Source organism: Sebastes umbrosus, chromosome 23 (genome assembly GCF_015220745.1).
Source record: "Sebastes umbrosus isolate fSebUmb1 chromosome 23, fSebUmb1.pri, whole genome shotgun sequence".
Lineage (NCBI taxonomy): Eukaryota > Metazoa > Chordata > Actinopteri > Perciformes > Sebastidae > Sebastes > Sebastes umbrosus.
The window spans coordinates 12,902,799-12,928,176 of NC_051291.1; the positions used below are offsets into that span (position 1 = coordinate 12,902,799).

At 42.1% G+C, this 25,378-nt stretch overlaps 1 long non-coding RNA gene across 1 annotated transcript; it reads left to right on the forward strand.

Annotated features, from left to right (window-relative positions):
• The first annotated feature begins 8,983 nt into the window (after positions 1–8,983).
• LOC119482886 lies at positions 8,984–23,447 on the forward strand. Its single transcript, XR_005205567.1, has 3 exons — positions 8,984–9,127; positions 13,583–13,585; positions 23,436–23,447. It is a non-coding gene; the product is annotated as an uncharacterized LOC119482886 (long non-coding RNA).
• Positions 23,448–25,378: the final 1,931 nt, after the last annotated feature.

Below are 25,378 nucleotides of genomic sequence, written 5' to 3' on the forward strand. Positions count from 1 at the left end.
TTTCAAACTCCCAGCAGAGAGTGTGCAGTTACATGTCATCACCTGAGAGGGGCAGCAGAGATGCAGCTTTCCTATGGCTACTTTCTATGGCCGTATTTACACAGACCAACAAAGACTAACCATCCTTTTCTTTCTCTCAAACACACACACACACACACATGTTTCTCGCTTCGCCTTCCCTTTCTCACCTTAAATTTGGCAAACACAAAGAAAAAGGTGAGGACATGTAGAGACTTTGAAACTCTCTCGCAGACAAGCACCACTCCCGAGAGCCCAGCCTCCTCGACCACCTCCACGTTCAGTCATCTCCGTCTTTAATAGGCGGCGTCGAACTAGCAGGTGATCCGCACTGACAGTGCGAAGGCGCAGCTTGTAGCGAAGGCTAATTGGTGCGGACTGACTTCAGAGAGAGTGTAGCCACTCAGCGGTTGAGTGGTTGGGGGAGGTGGTGAAGGCCAGAGAGAGAGAGAGCATGGTAGGACGTACAGTGGAAAGTATCATACAGAGTGGAAGAGGGGGCTTCTTGCTCTTCCTCACGGGCCTTTTTAATCATTATCAAGGGCATCCTGATGGTTCAGTGCGCACACTGAGCCGTGTACTTGTTATATTGAACGTTGAACATGGCTCAAGGCCTTCCTCGCGTGTGATCTTTGTTCGCAGATAGGATGTTACACAACAACCAAAGTGATTGTCTCCTTCTAAACCAAAGAGTAGCTTTATTTTTGAAAGAAAAGTTGGACAAGATTAAAATTGGGACAAATAAAAATAAGTTACTCCCAAGCACACCTAGATGCTAGATAAAATTACAGATGACCTGCTTTTTTTTTTATTTTTACTGCAGTATATACAGCCATGCTTACTATGGGTGGGAAAAAAATGTATTCACCTATGTATCGCAATTTTTTTTTTTAAGGTTTTGTATACGAAGATTGAAGAAAGTTACTGCTTTTATTGTTGTAGCCAGAGTAACGTGACGTCATATCCGTTCCGTATCCGTCAACCAAAACAAACAGCAGCCAGCGAAGCAGCGAGCCGAAAGGAAAAAGTAGAAAACGACGGAGGGTCTGCGTTGATACGACCTGCACTCTCACATGTTAAATCCAACGTGGTAAACACTACACATACAGTAAAGTATGGAAACACTTTGGGTTTCAAATATTGCCGGAAAAAGCAGAGCTAGACATCATGGCCAAAGCTGCATGCTAACTCTGTCACGGACAGGAAACGTTACCGTATTGCGTATAACGTGCGGTCAAGCCAGCCGTCACTCACATCTCCGTGGTCAAATCGGCCGACTCTACATCTGTAGAGAACCCATATACTGACATTTATGTTATATTCATTCAAACGGCGGAAGTTAGCGGAAGTATACACGTGTGACTACGTCCGGTTTTAACAAACAGAACTGTATATACAAAATACATGGAAATAAGATTGATCGGATTGGATTCACAAGTAGTATAAAACATTACATGTCCCTTATAAATTAAAAAGAAAACACCACTAATTTGTGAGGGAAATGTCTTTATTCTTTGATTTTTGGGTTGCTGGAAAAAAATTAATAATGACTAACAATGACTGATATATTTGACTTCAGGACATCTCTGACATACTGAAAATAAAACATTTTTACTGTATTAATTTAGATATTTTCCAAAGTAAAAGTCCCTAGAGGTGTATGATTCAACTTTTTCCCCCAAAAAGTGTTAAAAAAGTTAACAAAAATCGCAAGAAATCCTAATATCGATTCACAATACTTGTAGAATTGCAATACTTAAAAAGCGCAATACATATCGCATCGGCACCAAAGTATCGTGATAGTATCGAATCGGGCGATAGGTGTATTGTCCCACCCCTACCGTGCTTACACTATACAAAAAACCCTGCAAATGAAAACACAAATACAGATGTGTAGTAGTGGTAGCAGGCTTGACATTTGGCTGAAATGTCTCTGATGCTGACACAGCCACTGTCTGGGAGGAGTGATGCCCCAGAGGCAGCGTTCGCTCTGACTCATCAGCACGTGTACACAAACACACACATAATACACATCCTAGCCGTGGACGTCAGAGGCTCCTCTATGTTGGCACGAGGGGGTCTTCCCCGTCTCTCGTCCCTGCAGAGCTTAGTACGGCTCATCCAGCGGCGGACTGCGTATCCATCGCTGCAGGGCATGCTCTTAGAGGAGCTGTATGTGTGAGTCACAGGCTGCAGGGCAGGGATTTTTTTTTTTAAGCCAAGCTGTACACAGAATGATGCATGGCTTTCTGTTGATGTAGCGCTATATATGCGCACGTGTGGATGTTTTATGTATATGTATGAGTGTATATGTTATGTGCATATTATGCCTCCTCATCTGCTTTCTTCCCTGTTTCTCCTTATGCCTCCCATCTAGACTTAAGCTAAAAATTTTCATTTAAAGGGCCGGTCCATATGCGTTCTTTTCCATTTTTTTTCAAATGGAAATGCCCACAAAACGTAGTGAAATAGGTTACCAAAGTAGCTAATCACTAAGGTCATGAATAAGGTGAACGCTAGCACTAGCTGTATCAAAGTTAACTGTGCTGAGTTTGGAAATAACTGAAAGGGTTAGTTTGGATTTTTTTTTAAGTGGAGTTGTATGTATATTCTTGTGTTCTGTGAGGTAAAATTACTGATTTTGTGAATGGAGTCTGGTGGTTTTGAAGAGAGCGATATAATGGCCTCAATTCCCCGTTGGAAAGGGTTGGATGATGGCGAGGTAAAGTGGATGTGAGCAGCAGAAAAACATATTTTAGCCACTTAAACCTAAAAAAATCAATATCAGCTTAAGTGTACTCTATATTTAGAATATTTTCACCGCTTTACCTTTCCATCAGACAGCACTTTCCAAATAGAAAATTTTACCTTGCAGAACACAGAAGTTGCTGGTCTATCACTGAATCGATCGGTTAGTCTGTGTTGTTGAGTAACTTTCGGATACGAACTAACGTGGCGTTCTGACAGCAGTACATTGTTCTGCTTCTGCTTCTGCTTCTCCAAATTGGAAGCGTGCCGACTGCCATTTAAGTTACTGTACGTAACATTAATACACTGACTATAAGGATGTATATATATACTGTATATGTAGCAGCAGCATCATACGGAAACCTACGTTAGGTCACGTGGGAAAAGGTTTTTAAGAAGGGCTTGGGAAAATAGCATTTTGACACTAAAACATACAGACTTTGAACAAAATTTGAATGTTTGGATTTGAATCCATAAGGAACAATTTCCGCTTTTCGCCATAGGTGCCGCCAAAGTGAACGAAACAGATCTTTTAAGATTAATAACACCAACTCCATGTATATGTATGTGTATGTGTATGCAAACCGCATGCTGCACCGTATCAAAGTCAGTCCATTCGTTTTTTAATGCATTTTAAATATCTACAGAGTATTAGTTCTCATCACGAAGAAAACCGAGTGGGAGGGTGAGAGAGTAGGAGTGCGGAGATAGAAACAGAGCAGGCATGTTGTGAATCACACGCAAAAAAACCTATATGTGGGAACTCAATTAGGTGAGTGCACACACCTACGCATGTTGATAAGGGACCATTTAGCATTGGAAGATGATAACAAAGCAGCTCACATTACTGCCAAAGTAACTATCGTTGCTTTGTTGGCTTTGGCCACCGGAGACGGCTTGTTGATAGAACACCTTAAATCAATTAAAAATCAATTAAAATAACTAGTCACTTGATTTTTAAAAGCACCTTGATTTAGACAAACAAAATAAGAGTCTAGTACAAGTGTTTGGACAAAGTAAAGACTTGACTTCATCCAAGACTTCCCTCTGGGTCTCACTTTTCCTTTACCTTAAGGGAAATTAATGTACCCTGGAGCCAGCTACTGCCAAACAAATGAGCAAAAGGTGAGCTCACTAGCTCACTTAATTAAGCTTCCTCCTGCCAAATAGCTTCCAGAAGTCCCTTGGTCACCTCCTGTGCCACGCTGGGTTTCCTCCATTGGAGAACTTGCAGCCTCTATGGGCCCACTCCGAATGAGCTGTCCCTCTGTCTGCCTGAGCTCTTTAGTCCGGTGTTAAAATCTGCCCCAGCCATCCGTTGCCAAGCTTGTCATCACAACAAGCTTTACAGTGTAAATGCCCAAGATTTAGCTAGATATTGGCAGCGCGCTTGCCGTGCCCTTATTTGTTAGCTTCACGCTAATCTGATATGCAGGATGATGGACGCCAACTGTTTGAGCTTGTCAATATTTGGTGAGCGTTGGGTCAGTGTGTAACGTCGGACTTACACTGGTGTAATCCAGAGAAACAGCAGATTGTAGCGACAGTAGATGCCGGTGTTTATGTTTGTGTCTGGGCAGCAGCCAGTCCTGGATTTTCTGTTGAAAGCACAGACCAGAGAGCGATATTCTCAGCTCAGTGAGCAACATAACCTTCACACACATCACTTTTTTAGATATCTGTCGGGTAGTTCTATCCTTCCTGTTGTTAGCTCAGATCCCAGTGGATTCTCCCCTGTATCCTGTGGAAAGAGCAATAAGACTGAATCCTAAAAAAGTTTCTACAAAGCTTTGGCAGTTCTTGTAAAAGGCACTATCATATTTTGTCCAATTATTTCTTAGCTTTTCCCCATACACTGTTGTGCACTGTACTGTAGGCCTTTTATGATAGTTCTTGTCCACATTTTTTAAAGTCGTTATATTTACATACTTTTCCGTGGCTAACCACTGTGCAGTTGTGTAGCTTTACCTCCATAGATGCGACAGGTTTTCCAACAAGGACATGCACAAACAATTGGGTAACCCTTCCTTTTCTAGTTACCCATCAACTCAATGTGTAGTTTTGTCCAGTTTAGGTTATTTATAACTCAGATATAATTGCGTACTTTCTAGGAAACTAAGCAACCAATTCTTCAAACACCTCCTTTATTACCCCTCAATTCAAGTTACAATTGTAGTTATCAAAAGTTTATGTTGGTAGCAGCCCACGATTAATTATGTACTTTGTTGAAATTAAGATATGTCAGTATTCACTCATTCACACACACATTCATACACTGATGGCAGAGGCTTCCATGCAAGGTGCCAACCTGCCCATCAGGATCTGATCTAAAACACTCATTCACACACCGATGGCGCCGCCTTCGGGAGCAATTTGGGCGGAGAACGGAGGAGCTGGGGATCGAACCACCAATATTCCAATTAGTGGACGACCCGCTCTACCTCTGAGCCGCATCCGCCCCATGTACTTTCTTGAAATTAAGATTTCCAATAAATTACTTTTTCTTACAGTTATTGTTCATGGTTACACACAATTATAAAAGGTTTATTTGTTTTTATTACACGGCTTTGTTGAATACTCGATTCTGATTGGTCAATCACGGCATTCTACGCCTATTATTTCTTCACAGTTGCTATGTATAACAGACTGTTGCTATGGACGCAGTTCTGAACTCGGATTCTGGAGGACCATTTTTGTGTCAAATTATTGATTTCTTAAGTAAGTAGCCGTGTAATAAGCAGGATAATATGCATCTAGCGGGTCGTTGTGGGGTTTATTTCACAACAATGACCGGCTAGCTGCACTTTATCCCTGGCAGTAAATACTTGGTAGTTAGGGAGATGCAACAGGTGGAAGATTTTCCAGACTTTCCAATAAGGACGTGAATAAACAATTGCTAATTTGTTGTGTGTAGTGATCACAGATTTGTCAAGCAGTTAGTAGTTTACCAGGAAGCATTTCTTTCCATATTTGCCTCCACAACAAAGCAGAAAAATGTCATACAACTTAAATACTTGACTTGAACATCTTATTCTCTTTATTGTTCATCAACCGGGTTGTTAGAGGACTTTTAGCGGTGCAGAGTGGAGTTTGCCAAAGCTATCATTTCATTCCTCGGTTCTGGAAAAAAAAAGAAAAAAAAAAAAAAAAGCAGATTTTCGCTGCTAAGCTGTAAGTAGCACATTCCTCCCATTTGGATGCATCTCCTCTCTCAGCCATGCCCGTAGCCCGTAGCCGCTCCACTAGACGCTGGTGTGTGTAATAGGGCTGCTTTGGAGGAGCTCTCCCCCAGCTGCCGTGCTAATTGAGGTGCAGAGACGAGCCCCAGCCAGATGGAAGGAAGATGCCGCAAATTGATTCCTCGCATTCGTCTTCATTAAGGTCTCGGCTCTGGGGCTCTGCGAAAGGGAAAGTGTGAGAGGGGGAAAGAGAAAGAGAAAGCGGGGAAGAGAGAGGAGGAGGAGAAGAAGAAGAAGAAGAAGAAGAAGCAGGGCAGAGGAGTACCCCCCCCTCAGGCCCTGAGGACTCTGCTCTGATGAAGTAAATTCTGACTCGGAAGAAAACAGTGCTCCCATTTTTTGTTGTGTATGTGTTGATATCAGTCAGGAAAAAGAAACCTTTAGCTCCAATCAAAACCACCTCAGCAGGTAGCGCAACCTCACAGAGGCGGACGTCCACTCTGACCCCTTCGCTTCTTCTTTTTCTTACCTTTTTCGTGACCTGCAACTCCTGATGAAACCGCACCTCCTCTCAGCCCCCAGCGGTGCTCAGACACTTCTCTGACACTTTCAATTATCTGGTAGCAGCTTCCACTAACTAGGGCCCAGAAGGTGCAATGCACCATAGCAGCACAGAGAAGAGGCAGAAGTTTTCATCGTATATATGAGTGGGTATACACATCTACCCACCATTGACCTAGGGTGACCAGGTGTCCCACTTTACGAGGGACTGCGCAGCATTTTTATCCCTTGTCCCACGTCCCACATATTGAGATGATGTCCCACATTTTCATTATGCTTTTTTTTTTTTAAATCTGGCATTTATTCAATGGCTGTGAAGAAAGCAGGAAAGGCTGTCATCACGGGGGTGTGTTTGCTGTCAAACTCTTTCATAGGTGGGTCAAGTGCAGGTTAACATTTCACCGTCTTTGCTACGTTTTCGCCCAACGGAGAAAATTGCGAGTCACCGCAAAGTCACAAGCTATGCACATTTAAGCGGAATATGATGGAAACTACCACAAAGCAAAGGAAGAGCAACTACAACAAAGACAGTGAACCTACTTATAAGTATTTATAAGACAGTGGAAGGCGATTCTCTGAGTTTTTTTTTGTGTGCCAATGATGCAGCGTCTGCAATTACCCCGACAACATAGAAAGAATGATCTGTCACTTCCACAAATTACACCCCCCCCCCCCCAATACTTAATGGGTCCCATGTTTATGTAACGATCCCCTCAAATTCTCACCGTGGGAGCACTAACACTCCGTCTTCCTGCCACGCGCCGGGACTCCGCACATCTTTCACTGTGCGTGTTAGCGACCCGCCACCCCAGCGCCCCGGGGGAAATAAATGTACAACAACCTCAAACAAATAAATAATTTTTTTTTCTCTGCGTCACAAATATGTAATTCTTCTGTTCTATTTTTCCCCAGCATATTGGGGGGATTTGTCAACGGTGATAAGCTTTTTGGAGCGTGCTGCTCGGGCGGTAACATGAAAGGGGATTTTGGATGGGATGGGCTGGGGGTGCATAGTAGTTGGTTAAGGTGGGAGGTTGGCAGGGCGAAGGGAAGGGAAGTAGGGGGTGGGGGTTTGCTGTTTGATGTCTCATCTATTATTCGTGCCACGTCACCTGGATTATGTGCCGTCTGACTTCGGTGAGGTGGGGGGGTTTACTTAGGCCTGTCACCAAGCTGTCTGCGAGGGCTTTTTTCATTTCACTGTCTACTTCGCCCCCTCTCTCTCTCTCAAACACACCCGTCCTTTTCTTCCCCTGTCATCCTCACCCTTCTCACCCATCCTGTGACATCCTATCACAGGCCGAAAATCCCTGTTTTCTCTTTCTCTCCGTCCGTCCATCCATCCATCCACCCTTCCTCCTCCTTTCCTCAGCCCTGCTTTTTCCTCTGTTCTGCGTTGACATTAAGCAGCTTAGCGCATGTCTTGCTGCAGGCTTACAGTGTGCTGGACGCAGAGTTTTACTGTCACTCCGTATATACAGGTACTTTGTGAGTCAGAGCCTCCGTGATACTTCCAATGTGGGCTCCTGTTATTTACGTATCTCACTCAAACCTGGTAGCATCATGCGGGGAATTTCACAGCCGTCAGAGCCGATGCTGTGAATTCCTTTTTGTTGTGTGTGTGTGTGTGTGTATATATATAGTCGCCATATTTCCCCTCTTCTCTCTGTACTAGTTTGCTTCCTCTTCTCTACACTAGCGATATTTACCGATGGAAAGAGATATATGTAACATGATGTCTGCCTCTGCCAAAAAAGAACGACTCAGAAGGCAAACTTCAGGTTTCTGTTGTTTTACTCTCAAGTGGGCAGATTGTCTCAAAGCGTCTCACCGGAGTTTCATGCTGTTGGCAGGTGTCAGAAACTGACTGACAACTATCTTTGGAGAAGTTCAGACATTCAGACTTGGAAGTGGCAGCCGGCTCTCTCTCATCTCTCATGAGTCTGATGCTTGTGGGCGATGTTTAGCACTGAGGACGTATTTTCATGCATTGATTTTTTATTTTTTTTTATTCAAGTTTCGATCAGTCATAGGATCTGGAAGACGTTAACCATGACAATCAGCTTTTCCTCCTCTCTGTTTGAAGTGCTTTTATGTAGTTGAGTTGGAGTAGAAAACAAACTGTTTTGGTTGTCTCCAGGTGGTTGCTCCCTTGCTTCAAACATTTGGGTAAAGTTGAACTTTTTTCATCTTCTCCATGTCGAGCCTCTAGACAACTTTGGAGACTTTGGGCGGCTGTAGCTCAGCGGGGTAGAGCGGGTCATCCTTTAACTGGTGGTTCGATCCCCGACTCCCACTGTCCACATGTTGAAGTGTCCTTAAGCGAAACACTCAACCCCAAGTTGCTCCCTGCTTCACAGCAGCCCACTGCTCCAAAAATGCTTAGGATGGGTCATATGTACCTGTATGTATATGATGATTCTAAAATTTGATGCCAAATTCACACCAGAGCAGCAGCGAAGTGCGGCCTGCGGCGAGCTGCCGTGCAGTCTACGGCCGTTTGATTCTGCAGCGAAGTGGGCCAAACTAAAAGTTGGGAAAAGTTTCACTTTTAGCGGCAAAGTGCAGCCAGAGAGAACCTGCAGCCAATCAGTAAACAGATCCTGTGACTCCTGTGACATGTTGACCTAGCTTCCTCAAATCTGATTTGAAAATGTGAAGAAACAGAACACACTGAAAGAAAGGATTTTTGTGTGCGTACATGTACATTATTCCATTTGCCCAGTCAAATTTAAGGCCAATCTGTTTATTAATGTATGTTCTTTGATCTCCTAAAATATAACGCGCATCTATAAGTAAATAGCAAATTAATCGAAGTTAAAAACAGAAAAATAAATGTTTTAAAATCTCACCCCGTCTCGCTTTACGAGTAGAGTTAATTATGCATATTTGCCAATGATGCTTGAGGTGATAATATTTGATAATGTATCTTTTAATAGACTCGCTCATCATCAGCATCCCAGTCTCCATATAAGACCAATCCTAAAAGCAATTGAGAGGATCGTAAACATATGCATTTTCATTAAACGCTTCAACAATGTAATTTACATTTTTGCGCATTTAGCAATATTAGTTTATATGTAGAGAGATTATTATGTCTCAGTTTATTACCCCCTTTGATATCTCCCCTCCATATTTTCCTCACCTGTCTTCTTTCCTCATTCTTTTAATTTTTCATTCCGGTTTTTCCGTCCCTTGTCTTCCTCCAACTGTTTAATGCATACTGAAGATGAGCCTTGGACGGAGATGTATAGTTCCTGCCTGTGCATTTTTAATTTCATCTGATCTGGGGCCCGGGGATTTGGCAGCCCTTAAAATGCAAAGGCCCCATGCCTGTGCCTTTCGAGCTGACCTCAGAACAGCTTTGTATCCCCTGAGTGCCTCCGGGCTGCTACATGAACGCCTACTTACATTCCCACAAGGGCAGCCGGGTCACCTTACCATATAGCTTACTATGGGATTACTAACCACCTTCTATTCTGATTATGTCAAGTTTGGCATTTCCTTCTGTCACTCTGCCTCCCACTGCTTCTCTCCCCTTTCATATGTATTCCAATTCCCTCCCTCACTTGCCTCCTTTCATCCAGTGTTTGAAATTCATTTCAAGTTGCTGTATTTCAACTTTTGTTTGTAGCTACTAGTGCTCATATCTGGCAGTTGAGGAGTCCTGTTTGATGTTGAGATCAGCGTCTCTGTCCATCATTCTCCCTCAGCCATCTTTAATTTTTTTTCTCCAGCCGGGGAAGGTCTGAATCTGTGAACCGCCGCGTGTTTCTTTTAATCTACTCCTTCATTTTCCCAGCGTGTCCATCCTGACCTCTTGACCTCTTCTTTTTTTCTTGTTCTCGTTTACTTCCCTTCCCAACACTATGTTGTGCATGGTGTCCACCTTTGCCTGTTACACAGGAAAGACACAGGTGTTTCAAAACCACCTTTTTACGCTTCCCGGTGTTCCCTTTTCTTCCCCTTAAAGAGTTCCTTATTATGCTTTTTTGCTTTTTCCCTTTCCTGTAGTTTTTTGCGCATATAAAACTATAAAATTTAAGACTGTATATGAAGATGGACAACGCGTCTGTACTTCCTCCCACTATACAGAAGAATCATGACGTCCCCTCCCCCTTTTTTATAGCATCAAATAACTAATTATAACTAATTATAACTAAACTTACTAGAAAAATTAACACTTGAACACACATCAGCGTGATAAGAACTACTTAAAACGATAGAAACCATCTTTTGGAAAGAACTATTTGACTTGTACTTTGATTTTTAATTTGACCCATGTCCCATCCGCTAACATGGACGGGGCGGGCTTTATGGCCTATACTGCAGCGAGCCACCAGGGGGCGATCGAGATGTTTAGGCTTCACTTTTGGGGAGCTGTCATGTCATCCATCTTTATATACAGTCTATGATATAAAGGTCTGGAAAAGTTACAAAGTCCAAGCCAAAGGGAGTTACTCTCTCCCGCAGAAACACTGCTCCTGAACTGCCTGAAACGCCTCACTTGAAGTCCAGCCTTTCCTTCCGTAACATGGTGATGTCACCAAATAATACATTTGCATATTACCTGCCTAGAGGCTAGTTTGGCACGCCCTCAAACAAAGCTAGTTAGAGCGGAGCTGGAGCGGAGTCTGAAGAGTTTGGTTCGGTTGACCAATCATGACAGAGTGTGGCCAGCTGACCAATCAGAGCAGACTGGGCTATACGGGAGGGCGGGGCAGGAACTCAAACAGAGCTTTTCAGACAGAGGGTGAAAAGAGATGCTGCAGCACAGCCGGTATGAGAAAAGTAAAGCGTTTTTTTTAACTTTAAAGCGTGTAAACATGTTCTAATAGAAACGCAAAATACAAATATGCACCTGAAAAAAAGCCTAATAGGTCCTCTTTAAGTCTACGCTGAAGGAGGGGGAAAATGTAAAGACACTGAATGTAATCTGCAGTCCTGTATGACTTGCCATGACCCTTCCCCAGCCTCCTTAGGGGATCCCACTCCCACGATACACGCGCCGACACTCGTACACACAGAGTAGAGGAGGAGAATGAGACAGATCTTAATGGCCACTGTAGATTCCGCAATTGGTGCAAAGTGTTGCCCTCTGAACTGAGGACGTGTGCCGGAGCTTGCGAGAAGAAATGAAACGTTTCTTGAAAGGAAGCGCCACAGGGAAGACAGGATTACTTATCAGGGGTCGCATAAAGTTTCTCGAGGTCATTATTTCTCCAGCGAGGTTGCTAGTTAAGAATGCAGACGGAGCTGACAGGGCAGGGATGCAAGCTGACACCCAGAGCACGCTCTCTAATGTACAGATGATCATGCACTGCAAACACAACCACTTCTATCAGTGGATAAGTGCATTGTCGTAGGAACATTTTCTACAGGTTGTGTTTACATAGTTGCGGATGAAGTTGGAACGAGGACAGACGCACACACACTTCCCTTTTCCACTCAAAAGCTCTCAAAAACAAACATTGGACATTGAAAAGTGACATAATTAGTAGGGTAATCTATTTGCAATTAACTGTGCCGCCTCTGTTGGAGAAACAGCAGACAGATGTTTCATTAGTGTTGATGAAGAAAACTACAAACAGACGCTGAGGGTCAGCAGTCTGGGGAGAAGTACTTTATGATGATATAACGCACCGTACAGTGCACACGTCTTGTTTGTGTAAGAGGGTGTATCTATACACTTCTCTGAATATTAGTATTCACTTGTGGAATTTAGCGTTTAATGTTTCGCAGCGTGATGTGCGGTGTGCACTCGTGGAGTCAAATTCAGCATTGGCGCTCTCATTAATTAAAAGTAAAATCTGTTAATCATTATTCTTCACTGATTTCATTACTCGCTGACAGTAGTAATTCATTACAGCATCTGCTTCTGACCTTTAAAACTCAAATTAACTTGGTTGCCTCTCATGAGGGGGAGTTGTCAGTCAGGGCAACATATTAACATAATTTACATAATGTGTTTCCTTATATTTATCTTTTCTCCCAATAAAATACATTAGAAATACTCCCACGAATGCAAATCAAACTTTTATTTGATTTAGATATTTTAGTCTGGCGTGCAAGAAGACCGCAACCAATTATACCGAACATTAAATGGTAATTGGGGTTGAGGCATGTTTTAATACAGTGTGCATTACATGCAATTATCCATGAATCCATTCAGGACCTGACACAAACCATTAATATAAGACCTGACTTGGACCCATAATAAACTCAGAGATGGCTGTTGGGCAGTATAGGCAAAAAGCTCAGATGAATAAATGCACATAATTTATTAACGATTTATTCATGATTGGTACAACAAGGAGTTTGAACTGTTGGAGGTTGGCATGACGGACTGAGGTCTGGAAAGCTATTCAAAATCATGTGCACAGCCTTAAACAACTTTACACACAGCTGGCACAGTGTTTAAGGGAACAGTGTGTAACATTTCGTGGGATCTATTAGTAGAAGTGGAATATAATATTCAACATTTAGACATACGCAGATCAGTCCTCCTCTACTTGGCAGTTACTTTAACGACTTTTCCATTTTCAATTTCAATTTCATTTTCTCTTTGCATTATAAACTTTAAATCCATGGAGGTTTTGTATTTATAGATCTTTCGGAGAGCCTAGAAAAGAAATGTTTTTATGTGCGTGACGTCATCCCAATGCACAAACCCTGAAGCTTGAAAACCTTTTGTTTGGCTTATGCACTCTGTGAGCAATTTTCATTGAAATGAATGGGCGCCATCTCGGAGTTGGCGTCCAGTTCGTATAATACACCCGTAGAATAAATTAGGACGCGTGACTCATTTGCTTTTATTGGTCATTAAAGACCAATATGCAGAGGAGAAGCAGTACTGCAAGGTTTAAATGTATCAATATGCCTATATATAGTATATATTTGCACAACTATAACCGGCAGCGTCGGTATGGAAACAGCACCAATAAACAGTAGCTGCCTGCTCACTGTCAATTGTCAATTTCTTTGCAGCTCCTCACCTTTCAACATTTCAGTATGGATGAATAGAAAATAATGGGCTTAAGTTTTAAGATGGAAAAATGAGACTTTATGTTTTATAGGAAGTCCTAGTTGTTAATTAAGGGCTCCGAGACCCCCAACCCACGTATTTTGCACAATGTTTTTAAATAATATTGAATGATATTCAAAAAAGGCAGTAGCACAACTAACTTACTTTTTAATGAGAACTGTAATATCATTTAAAAAATGGGACATTAATTATAGTATACTATAATTACTGGGAAAAGCAGTAATAATATGTTCCCAGCTAACAGTGCTGAATGCATGTGTATACACATGAATACACAATGGCACACAAACACACACACACTGGACAAACCCTCAACACCTCACCCTCAGATGCAATCAAGTGTTCCCACTCTGTAAACCTGCAGCAGCCCACACACCTCATTCAGTATGGCATGCGGCAGCGAGCGAGGCAACTTTGTAAATATCCCCACTAAGGAGGAGGTGTACTTCTTTGCAGTGAGTCACTGACATTATTAAAAAAAGATTTTAGGACTGAGGTGAAATGACTCCTCTTTACGGTTCCCAAAAATGCTGTAAAATGTTTACTGTTCACTGTGCTGCTCGCTAAGCCCTTCAGAAGTCTGAGCGTTATGGGAGTGAGGAGGTGTGAAAGGGAAAAAGAAGAGTTGGGGAGAGGAGAGGATGATAAAAATTCCTCAGAGGATGAGAGGAGATGGAGGGGAGGAAAGTTGATAAGAGAGGCCAATTGGAGAGAGAGAAGCCAGCAGACAAAAAGTGTGAATTAAATGAGTGAGATAACGAAAAGCCAAAAATAGAGAGAGCTCGGCAGCACACAAAGAATCTTAATTCTTCATCATTACAATATCTCCGTTCCTTGTCTTCATTCATTTTCGGGTTTCTAATTTACTTACTCACATTTTGTCAGTTTTATTGCCTTTATGGGGCTAAATATGTTTGTGCTGTAGTAATGTATCACGCTGGTATCACCCGTTCTCAGATTTGATTTTCTTTTATGAGACCATGAGCTAATGTAGCATAAAGAAACACGATTTAGGAATGACATTTGATACAAAGACATAACCAGAGCAGGTTAGGGGGAATGAAACATGGATCAGAGGAGAAAAGACAACAGTAAAAGACAAATATAAATGATAACCCACTTCATAATATTTGATCTGTTCACCCTGGCAGCTGGAAAATAAGTTTAAACATCTGGTTGCATTAGATTTAACTGCAGACTAGGGGAGCAACAAGCGTCAGGAGTCAGTTTGTGGCTTCATGTCACCGGCTTCCGTTGAAAATGGCTTGTAGAATGTCGCGGTGTTGATCGTAGTGTGAACACAGCTTTACTCTTGTCACGTGAAATCTGATTCCTGCGACTCTGCTGCTGTACGGAGCAGACCCTTTCGTTTGTTTGCCTGAACACCGTTTAACACCGCTGACAACGACTACCGCGGCAAGTCTACTTCAGAATATTCTTAACTCCATCACAAATATCCCCTCTGATCCCATTTAATTTAGAGCTGAGTGAAGAAGATGAACTGCTCTCCATCTGGCATTCTTTGTCCTATTCTATATTGAGTATCTGGAGCTCTAATGTTGTGGATTGGAAAGCAGTTTCCCAGTTTACCCTGGCATATGTGGAAACCACGCCCGGCCGAGCACATCATCCAACCTGCCCCTGGATTGAGTTCCCAGAGGATCGGCGGTTGTTACGGCATACATCGCCAAGCTGCTGAGTCTGGCCGACAGCCACTGTCTGGAGCCTGTTGATGAACTCTAATCGACCTTTCGTCTGTGTCATCATTTGATGCACCGCCCGCATCATCACTTTTAAGGACCTTTGGGAGAATTTCTGTCACGCCACCCACAACAGTTCAAAACTTTCTCTTCTCATACACCATGTCAGGAATTTCTTCCATCTTATTTATAGTGTCGGGTATCAGGCCTTGTTGTCAGTTATACTGCATACATATTTCCACCAGTGGGAAATTAACAAAGAACTTCTACTTTCTTGAAGATATTAAAAAATGATTCTGAAACTATTTGCTCTTCCAAAAACCCAGCTGGCATGAGCAAACTCAAGTAGCTGCAGGCAAAGTTCAAGCTCAACGTCCCATGGTGGTTAGCAGGTGAAAGTTTACTTTCTGTCTTAATGTGAATGCAAAATAATCCTCCTGTGATTGCTACATGTCTGCTTAGGTCATATGGTTTCACAAAAGTGAATCCGCAAGCTCAACTACACTTTGGCAACCAAAACAGATGTTCTTTGAAGCCTGTCTTGATTCTGTGCTTTCTCTCCCTTGCCGGATGCACCCCTCATCCCTTTTCCATGTAATTAACTCTGACGTATAGGACTGGGTGAAAAGACACGTGGGAAAATGCACACAGGCTCATAAATCTTACCGACTTCACCAACTCGACTCAAACGAGGATAGCTCTGCTTTTGGGAATCACTGACTTAAAATCAGTGGGCAGCCTCCGGGTCTGAAAAGTGAAGCCAATGCTGAAGTGTTTTAAACTTGCATTCTTTCTAATAGCCAGCAGGGGGCGACTCCTCTGGTTGCAAAAAGAAGTCTGATTGTATAGAAGTCTATGACAAAATGAGCCTACTTCTCACTTGATTTATTACCTCAGTAAACATTGAAAACATGAGTTTATGGTCTCAATCACTAGTTTCAAGTCTTCTTCAATACAGCATGATGTTCATTTAGTAAATTATGGTCCCATTTAGAGTCAAACAGACCACAAAGCAGGGTATGCTTTAGGGCATGGCTACCTTGTGATTGACAGGTGCATTAACAGAAATGTACAAAGGGCGGAAATTCAATTTTTTTCCTCATTTGTAGACGGTTAAACATTTTCAAGTTTATGCAAATCAAGTTTTTCTCTTCATTTGTCAGTCTTGCATCTCCTGGAATCCCACAATGCATTACAAAGCGATTAGCTCGTGTCCCATAGAAAATGAAGGAGGGTAGGTTGGGCCGCCTTCAGTGGGTCTTTACCGTCACGCCGCTGGAAATTGGGTGGGATTGGGCGCAGTGAACTATCTCAGTGTGGTATGGGCTTGCATGAGTTATTAATCAAAACACCTGCTCTTCTTCCATTTAAAAGCAGTTTTGCGGCTCGTCCTTGCTTTTCAGGTACACACATATGCACAGAGCACCTGAACTGAAAAGGTTTTTCACACCTCTGAATGCATTTTTTCTTCGACCCAGACAGTCCTCGGCTTCCATTTGTACTGTATGAAATGAAAATCAACTTGCAGGCACTTGAAAATCACTTCAAAAAAATGCAATTCATCGGAGTGAACGTTTTATTTATTGTTCGATCCGCATGCTTTAACGTTGTAGGAAATCAAACTGCACACACAAAGATGAAGCAAACGTTAACATTGTGAAAAGAGTAACGTCTCCGTTGGTAGCTCTTCATATTAAATTGTTGCTGTCAGACGCACACGGTCTTAGTAGCAGCAGAATATTGCCTTAATTAAATTTCCTTAGAAACCAATAAAGCATGTGGATTACATGTCATGGCATAAAGACAGTTCTATGTTAGATCTCACAGCCACATGTCACACTCCTGCTGGGTTTTGCAGTACATCAGAGTCAAATTGGCCTCATAAGGATTCTCTATATCTGTTCACATGTGAAGGCTTGGTTGAAGCATTAAAAGAGCACAGAACATGATAAGCCACTCTCTAGGGCTGCACCGAATGTCATATTTTTTTTTACATCCAAACCTTCTGTAGAGTTTTTCGAATGAAGCTTCGAACAAAATCCTCAATTTAAATAGTCTTCTTTAATTAAATCAACTTTCTTTAATGAATACGACTCGTCAGTTTCGTCAACATAAATACATGTAGAGTAGGTGCAAGCCTCTCTTTATGTGCGGCAAGCGGGAGAGTGAAATTGTTGTTTTTGAAAGGCTAAACGCCAACAAATATGGATATTTCATTAGATAAAAATAGATACATTTTGGAAATGATTACATCTCTCTTTTTTTCAATAAATTTTGACTTTTAGACTTATAGGAAATGTTTGGATCACATGAGTCGGAAACAATCCTGCGCAGCCACCACTGGAATCTAATTCTGCAAATAGTATAAGTAACAGCCTGATCTTTACCTGCAACTATGCACCGGGGCTCTAAACAGAATTCAGCTTTCAAATGTTGATTTAGAAATTGAATGTCAACTTTATAAATGAAGCCTTGAAGTTTTAAACTATTGGGTAGAGCCCTAACCACACTCCATGTCTCAACAGGTAGGCAGTGAAAGCAACAAATACCCCTCATTCTTGACACCAAAATTGCAGCATACACCCGAAATGCCAAATTGATCTCGAAATGTCTCCGCCTTGCACAATGCATTGTCACAAAAATAGAGCCACAAGTCTCTCTTTCTGCCATTTTAGGTCTGCCTTTCTCTTTCTCACCCAGACTGGGGGCTTTGGTGATTTTTTGTTATAGAGTTTTCACTTTTTCCTCCCACTTCGATTCATCTGCTTTACTCTTTACTTCTTTCTTAACAATTTCTCACTATCCTTTCTACCCTTTTGTCCTCTGTTCGACTCAGATGTTCAATCCAATTTCCTCATCTCTCGATCTCTCTTTTGCTGCCTCACATGGAGGTGGAGAGAATTTGAAAGCCCTCCTTTTTCTTTGTCCAGTCCTCATTCAATGTTCCCCCCATTTCAGACTGTGGGTGGCATCAAAGACAATGACATTTTGGGGAAATACCACAATGTCTTTGTCTCTGATCTGTCTGAGCTCTTTGACCTCTTGGAGCCTCTTTGAACCTCTTCAAGCCATAAGTAGCAGAGGACACTTCTCATGTAGTCTTAACTAAAATGTTATGGCTGCTTGTGTGAAAACATGTTTTTATATGTGTTTGTGTCGTACAAAAAGTATAATACGTCTGCTCAAGAGAAGTTTGCAGGGTCAAAGAATATAAGATTGCTCCAGTAGCCGTAATAGGAAAATAATGATCTTTTTAGAGATTCCATCCAGTGATCACACCCTCCTGATGAATGCCCAGCATAAACACTAGGTGAGATGCTCAGGCCAAAGTGCAAGTGGAAGCTTTGCACCCTAATGGCTGTCATTTGTCGCTGCCATATTGGTTGGCAATTGAATAACTTCATTGGGTGGACGAGGAAGGGGCCATTTTCGGTTCATTTAAAGCGATATCCTTAATACCTCTGGCAGTCATAAATCACCAGTGGAAATGGTAGAAAATGAGAACGGATAAAGAATGTACAAATAACAGCAAAAAGCCAGTGGCTACTTTCTATTAAGAATGAATTAAGATTGAATCCCTTTCAAAACATCTCTGAATCTGTGTGTCTGTGTGTTTGTGTGTGTTTTAGAATGTGCCTACAGTACGTGTGTCTACATGTTAGGAGGTTTTAAACATGCGTGTTATATATCGTCCAGCCCTAGCTAACACTAAACTAAAGATGTTAACATGGCAAAAATGATACCTGCAAAACAGAAAAATGTTAGCAATGTCGTCGTGAGCATTTCAGCATGTTGACGTTAGTATATAGCTGAAGACAGCCTCAAAGGGTCGTGTTTTTTCTCACTTTTCTATCCTTTTGCAGATAATGGTATCCACATACAATACATTTTCTTGGCATGGAAGGTCAGGAGCATTTGGTAATGGGTGAACATACAGTACACCGACACACTGTAGCCCCCTCAGATCAATATTCACATGTGGTCAGCTCATGATCTAGAAAACAGCACATCCAGCAGTTGACCACATATTATCATCGTGTGATGAATGCAGGCAGATAATCATGGGCTCCTTGACTAGGGGTGGAAGTCTTACATTTGATGTCAATGACATGCCCAAGTGGTGCTGTCTACTGTAAACGCTGTCAATCAATATTCCTGGCAGCTTCTGTTACGGCTGCTGTTGAATAACAGTCAGCTGACCCCACCTATCTGCTTGACCTTCACCGGTTTTGACACCCACGCACCAGACCGGGAGTGTGCAAACACACACACACATTTGCTCCCAGTGAGGTGTTGCACACACACGAAGATGCACTGTATGTGAATGCAGAAGCACCGTGTTGAGAATGATGGGTTGTCTGCTTCAGGGAGTAATGAATTTATATCCTCCGTCAGCATCACTGAAGGACAGCCGCAATGGCTCTGCCATAACAGGGTGGACACACACACACACCAGCACCACCACCAGTTATCCTTGCTCTGAGGGAGCCGTGCATGCAAAGATATAGTGTCCCTTTTTTATAAATACACATGAGAAACATAACATCTACCAGAGCCTGTTATGTTGTCAGAATACTAAGCTGTGAGAGATAAAATGGGACTAGAAAAATATGTGAGATGAATAAATGTAGGAGAGGGAAGAGATGGTGAAGTCATCATGAAGTCCTTTGAAAATAAATCATGTTTTTTTTTTTGCCCACTTTTTATTGACAGGCCTTCTGGCTCTTTACTATTTCTGCATACCTTGGAAAAAGAAATGGACTATAATAATTCACTTGTGTGTTTTTCCAGCAAGTCAGTACTTCAAGCAGCAAACCAGTCAATCATCCTGAGAGCGCAAAGATGTATTTATTGATTCAAAACACAGAAATGTTTAGTGGGGTGATAGTACTTCAACACAGACTGATAAGTATACTTACAGCCAGTCGGGGCTCTGAGGCAATATTTCACTTTTACAGCCGTGTGAAGGAGTGCGTAGGGAGACTGCCCTTCAACCATCATCATACGAGCCCTTAAATGATGGTATGATGGCGATGATTTCACAGGCCTTTTTAATAATGTTTTTTCTTGCAGCAGCCTGAAAGTCATGCGTCTAACACCTCCAGCAAATACAGATCAAACTTTAGCATCTTTTCCTCTTCAACCAGCTTTTTCAATACTCTCCTAGTGTGCAATTATCGTTAAAAAGCCTCAAAAATAGCCTTAATGTCAGGAGCATCACACTTCAGTTGGTAGGTAATGTAACACAACACCACCAGGGGAGGTATAGTGACATCCAACAACATTAAATGTCATATTACGCAACCACCCTCATTTCAATGGCGCTGTATGCATCAGAGCCTCTTTTGTACTGTTTAATTTTAGATACAAAGTTGGGACAGAGGCAAACTCAATAAACCTTCACTTAGCAACAGTTGTTGCTATAATTATGTGAATAATTACCGTTCGGGGAAAAGCACACATTTTTCTTCAGTTACCTTTGCTAAAAGGGCGCCTGTTATGTCATCATCAGATGATTCATGTTTTATTATACTCCCCGTGTTTTTCTAAAGCAGACAGTCGAGCTGTGCAAAGAGAAAAAATGAAAGGAGAAGTGAGATGTCAACTAACTAAAGCTGAAGTTCACATTCATGTAGCAGTCACGATCGTGGCAAAAGTGCAGTGGTTTGAATGGGCTTATTTGTTATTTTCAAACTAAAGTTTATTGGTCTTTTTCCAAGAAGTGATATTTGATTAGTTCATCTTTTAGTCATGCAGTTATTTTTCTTCAATTGGATTTACCAAGTAGTTTTCTTTTTGGTTTTAAAATGATTATAACCTTGGTGAGATTGCATTCCCCGGATGAACCCTGTGTCGTCGTGACTTGAAGCAAAGTTTATTCCTTTTGTAAATTTCAGAATTATTCTGAGGTCTGTTCTGTATTTTCTGAGCTCTTTCTTGGTAATTTTCCACCGCAGTGTTGGGAGATGGCACATCAACATAAACGCAGCGTCGTGACACCACACCTCTGCGGGAGCCACGGCAGCGCGCTAAAAACATAGGCGGCTACCCTGAGTGGGGAATTACATGCTTGGTCACACCGCGCATTCAGTACAGTACTGCACACTCACATGAGCCCACCGAGGAGTCTGCTATTTGAATATGAATACAGGACGTGGGACATCACGTCCCGCTGCACCATGCAACTTAGAACAAAAGGTAATTCAATCACAGGCCCGTGGATCTGAAAAGCCTTACACAGAAAATAGCAGGTCTACACCACTGTAATCCAATTACGTTACTTACAATAGAAGCTTTGGCTTTATACAACTATATACGCACGGACATCTGCATACGCACACATAGACACTGAATTTGTGCAAATGAAACACACTGTTGTGCAATCTCCTGCACACAAAACCACATTTCCTGGCCAAAAAAAAACTATTTTCTCAGTCTGTGGTGGAAGAGAAGGGGAGATAATCGTACAGAGAAGCAAAAGGAAGGAGGGACAGAGAGGAATAAGAGGGTGGCAGTAGACGGAGAGAAGAAGAAAGTTGTTCTGTTGGTATTACACCGTGTTAGGATTAGGGCTGTCAATCGGTTGAAATATTTAATCGCATGATTGTCCACATTTTGTATCTGTTCAAAATGTACCTTAAAGGGAGCTTTGTCAAGTATTTAATACTCTTATCAAAATGGGAGTGGGCAAATATGCTTGCCTTATGCAAATGTATGTATATATTTATTATTGGAAATTAATTAACAACACACAATAATAACAAATATTGTCCAGAAACCCTCACAGTTACTGCATTTAGCATAAAGAACATGCTCAAATCATAACATGGCAAACTGCAGCCCAAAAGGCAACAACAGCTGTCAGTGTGTCAGTGTGCTGACTTCACTATGACTTGCCCCAAACTGCATATGATTATCATAAAGTGGGCATGTCTGCAAAGGGTAGACTCATGGGTACCTATAGAACCCATTTTCATTCACATATCTTGAGGTCAGAGGTCAAGGGACCCTTTTGAAAATGGCTGTTCCAGTTTTCCCTCGCCAAAATGTTGGAGTGTTATTTAGCTTCTTTTGTGACAAGCTAATATGACATGGTTAGGTTTTATAGTTTCATATGATGCCAGTATCTTCACTCTAGCTTTTAAACTGAGCCCGCTACAACCTCTGGAAGATCGATATCGATATAAGTTGTGTTAATGCATTAAAGAAATTAGTGGCGTTAAAATTAATTTGCATTATTATCATAAGTTTGTCAGCTCTATAGGGTGCATTGCTTGTGGCTGTCATCATTCTAAAGTATGGAAAGACTGCGAATTAGAAGGATTTATATTGTATATGTGTGAACAAACCTGTCCAGTACACCTGCAAAAAGTGTATTCATGTATGCATTCATTCAGCTGGTGTTGGACTGGAGCCATTATTAGCTGTATTTCACCGCTCTCTGCGCTCTTTAGGACTACAGCCAACTGGTTCCTTTTTTTCTATCATTGTGAGTCTATCTTTTTTTCCTCTCACTCGATCATCTTGGTCAGATTCAATTATCCTCCCAGCTCATCTATACCATTAGCAGCTACAGGTATAAAACATCCAATAGCAAATTATCTGCATTGGGTAATCGATGGAGCTTTTCTGTCAGGGACCAACAGGGAGTTCTGTCTTTTCTCTGCTCCTTCCTAACAGGCTTTTATTTTGGTGAAACTTTCATCAACCAAACTTGGTGTTTCTCTACCTCCACTTATTTTTTTCGTATCTTTGACAAGCATTACCTATATAGAAATAGCCAATGTTCTAGCTGATGGTCTTGTTTACTTATGGAGGTCATATAGAGGCATCAGTATTACATTGAGACTGTTTCATAACCAGTTAAAAACTCCTCACAGTAACTTAAAAGTACATTCTGAAATTGACTGTCTGAGAAATCAATGATCTCCTCTGCTTCACTTTATCTCCAACTTTTTCTCCTCTGATTTTCTATAGATTTAATAAAAGAAAAGGGAAAAATATGAAATAGCTTTTACCTGGAGTCAACTCTTAAGGCAAAAAAAGTTTTAAGTCTCGAATGACAGAGTACTCTTCCTCAGCGATGTGTGGTCACAAAGTTACACTGCACGAATGCACAAGATTGGACCGATTCACATATCAGAAACCCAACAGCTCGTACTGACAAATCACAAAAAACAAGAGACACATCAACACTTGCAGAGCCTCGCGGGTCCCAGTGGGGGATGCTCAGGGGCTGATGGTCAGCATGGATGGGGGCTGTAATTACACTGGAGCGCTGTGTGACAAGTGTGTCTCAGATGGGATCAAGTCTCTGCCCCCTTATCTAGCCCGGCTGCTCCCTCAACCGAAGAGCACCATTGTTCCAGGGAGAAAAGACACTGTGTGTGTGTGTACAAATACGTGCGTGCGAGTATGATTTGATGCCGAGATAACACAAAAGAGAGAAAAGGCTCGAGATACGTACACCTTAGAGCCTAAGATAAAGGAAATTGAAGGAGCGTGAGTGTGTGCAAAAAGACTGGTGGGTGACACGGAAGGATAGACTGTCCATTTACAAAAGGGGATTGCTCAAGTAATTTTGCCGTTTCCCCCCGGCTCTCTCACCGAGAGCACTCGAGCACAATGTGTCGCATTTGTGCATACAGATTTCATTTCACAGAGCTTGTTTGCTCAACCAGATCCAGCTTAGAGCGCCCAGCTTGGTTTCCCGGTGCGAGTACGGACAGATTTACAGCCGGTTTCTTATATTTACCTGCTGTCACGAACATGGACATACAGACCTATATACACAGAGAAAGTTATCAAGCGGCCAAGTAATCACTACTGCTATCTGTGTGCGAGGTGAGAGCGAAGAGGCTTGTAACGATCCCTGTGGAGTTTGCGGTGGTCCGCTGGCGACATGTGGGTCCACGGTTTGAGCCAAGGTGATATCCAAAACTATAATGAGGTGTCATCTCTGCTAAGCACAGGGTATAGAGGACACTGTGACACTCCCACACACACACACACACATATATAATATTCCTCCCAGTTCCTCCACTTCATGACAGTGGCAGATGACGGTGCAGGCGCTGGGACAGATGAGTGTTCATTTTGACAGAAAGTTTGCAAATCTTGCATATTTGAGTATCCTGCACTCAGTGTCTCATCAATAATAAAGCCGCCAACGCTGTGAGAAGTTTAAGTAAAGAGCCGGGGACAGCCCACTGAATGATTTAACGGGCGGTCTGAAGCGGTGACACGGCTAACTGAAGGACACCGAGTGTACGGCGTAGCTGGATGTACAGTAGCCGTGTGACTGTAACATGAACCAGAGTGCTGCTGCTTCTGTTGCTCTGAAGTTGAACTGTTGAAATGGAATTGTTGTATGATAGATGGGATACGCTGTAGACTCTTCATTGTTTGATGAAGTTAATGAATTAAACATTTCTCTGAGATTATTCATGTGGCGATGGAGCTCAACAGTGAGGTTGTGGAAGGGAAAATCCCATTCATGTTCTGAATCGAGGAATTTGATTATTAGAATGAATGCTTGATTCGGCATTCGTTTAGATAATGTAGTTCAGTTTCCAACTCTGCCAGTTTGACATTTCAATTTCCAGGTTTTTCAGCAGCGCAGTGCAATGCATTTCAGCTTTCACATTTTTTTTTGGAAAGTCATTTCACATTTCTGCATTTTCAGCAATACTTTGATTTTAGCTTTCAGCATTCACACGCATTTTCTGCAGGGAATGCATTTTCTAGTTAGCCATAATGTCGTAACCATCCGAGGCAGACTTACGACGCGCTACGAGATTGTGAAACGCTGGTATATGCTCCTGTAAAAGCCACAAGTCTGTATGATATCAACCTTGTTTTAAGAAAAACATGTTTTATTTGCAATGTCATGGAGAAGTACTTCATTACCCACAATCCTAAGTGTAACAGCGACGTCTCTGCTTGGTCGAGCTTGCGATGGAAATGTTTACCGCACCCGCGAACGGCTAGTGAGGGTACATGCTTGTGCGTGCTGCTCCGTGGTTGTGTCTAGAAGGTAACCCACAAGTTGCAAAACTCTCATGAGATGGGTGAGATTCGGCGCTGACCTCAAATGGTTAGGATTAGGTATGGACCTCGACTGGATA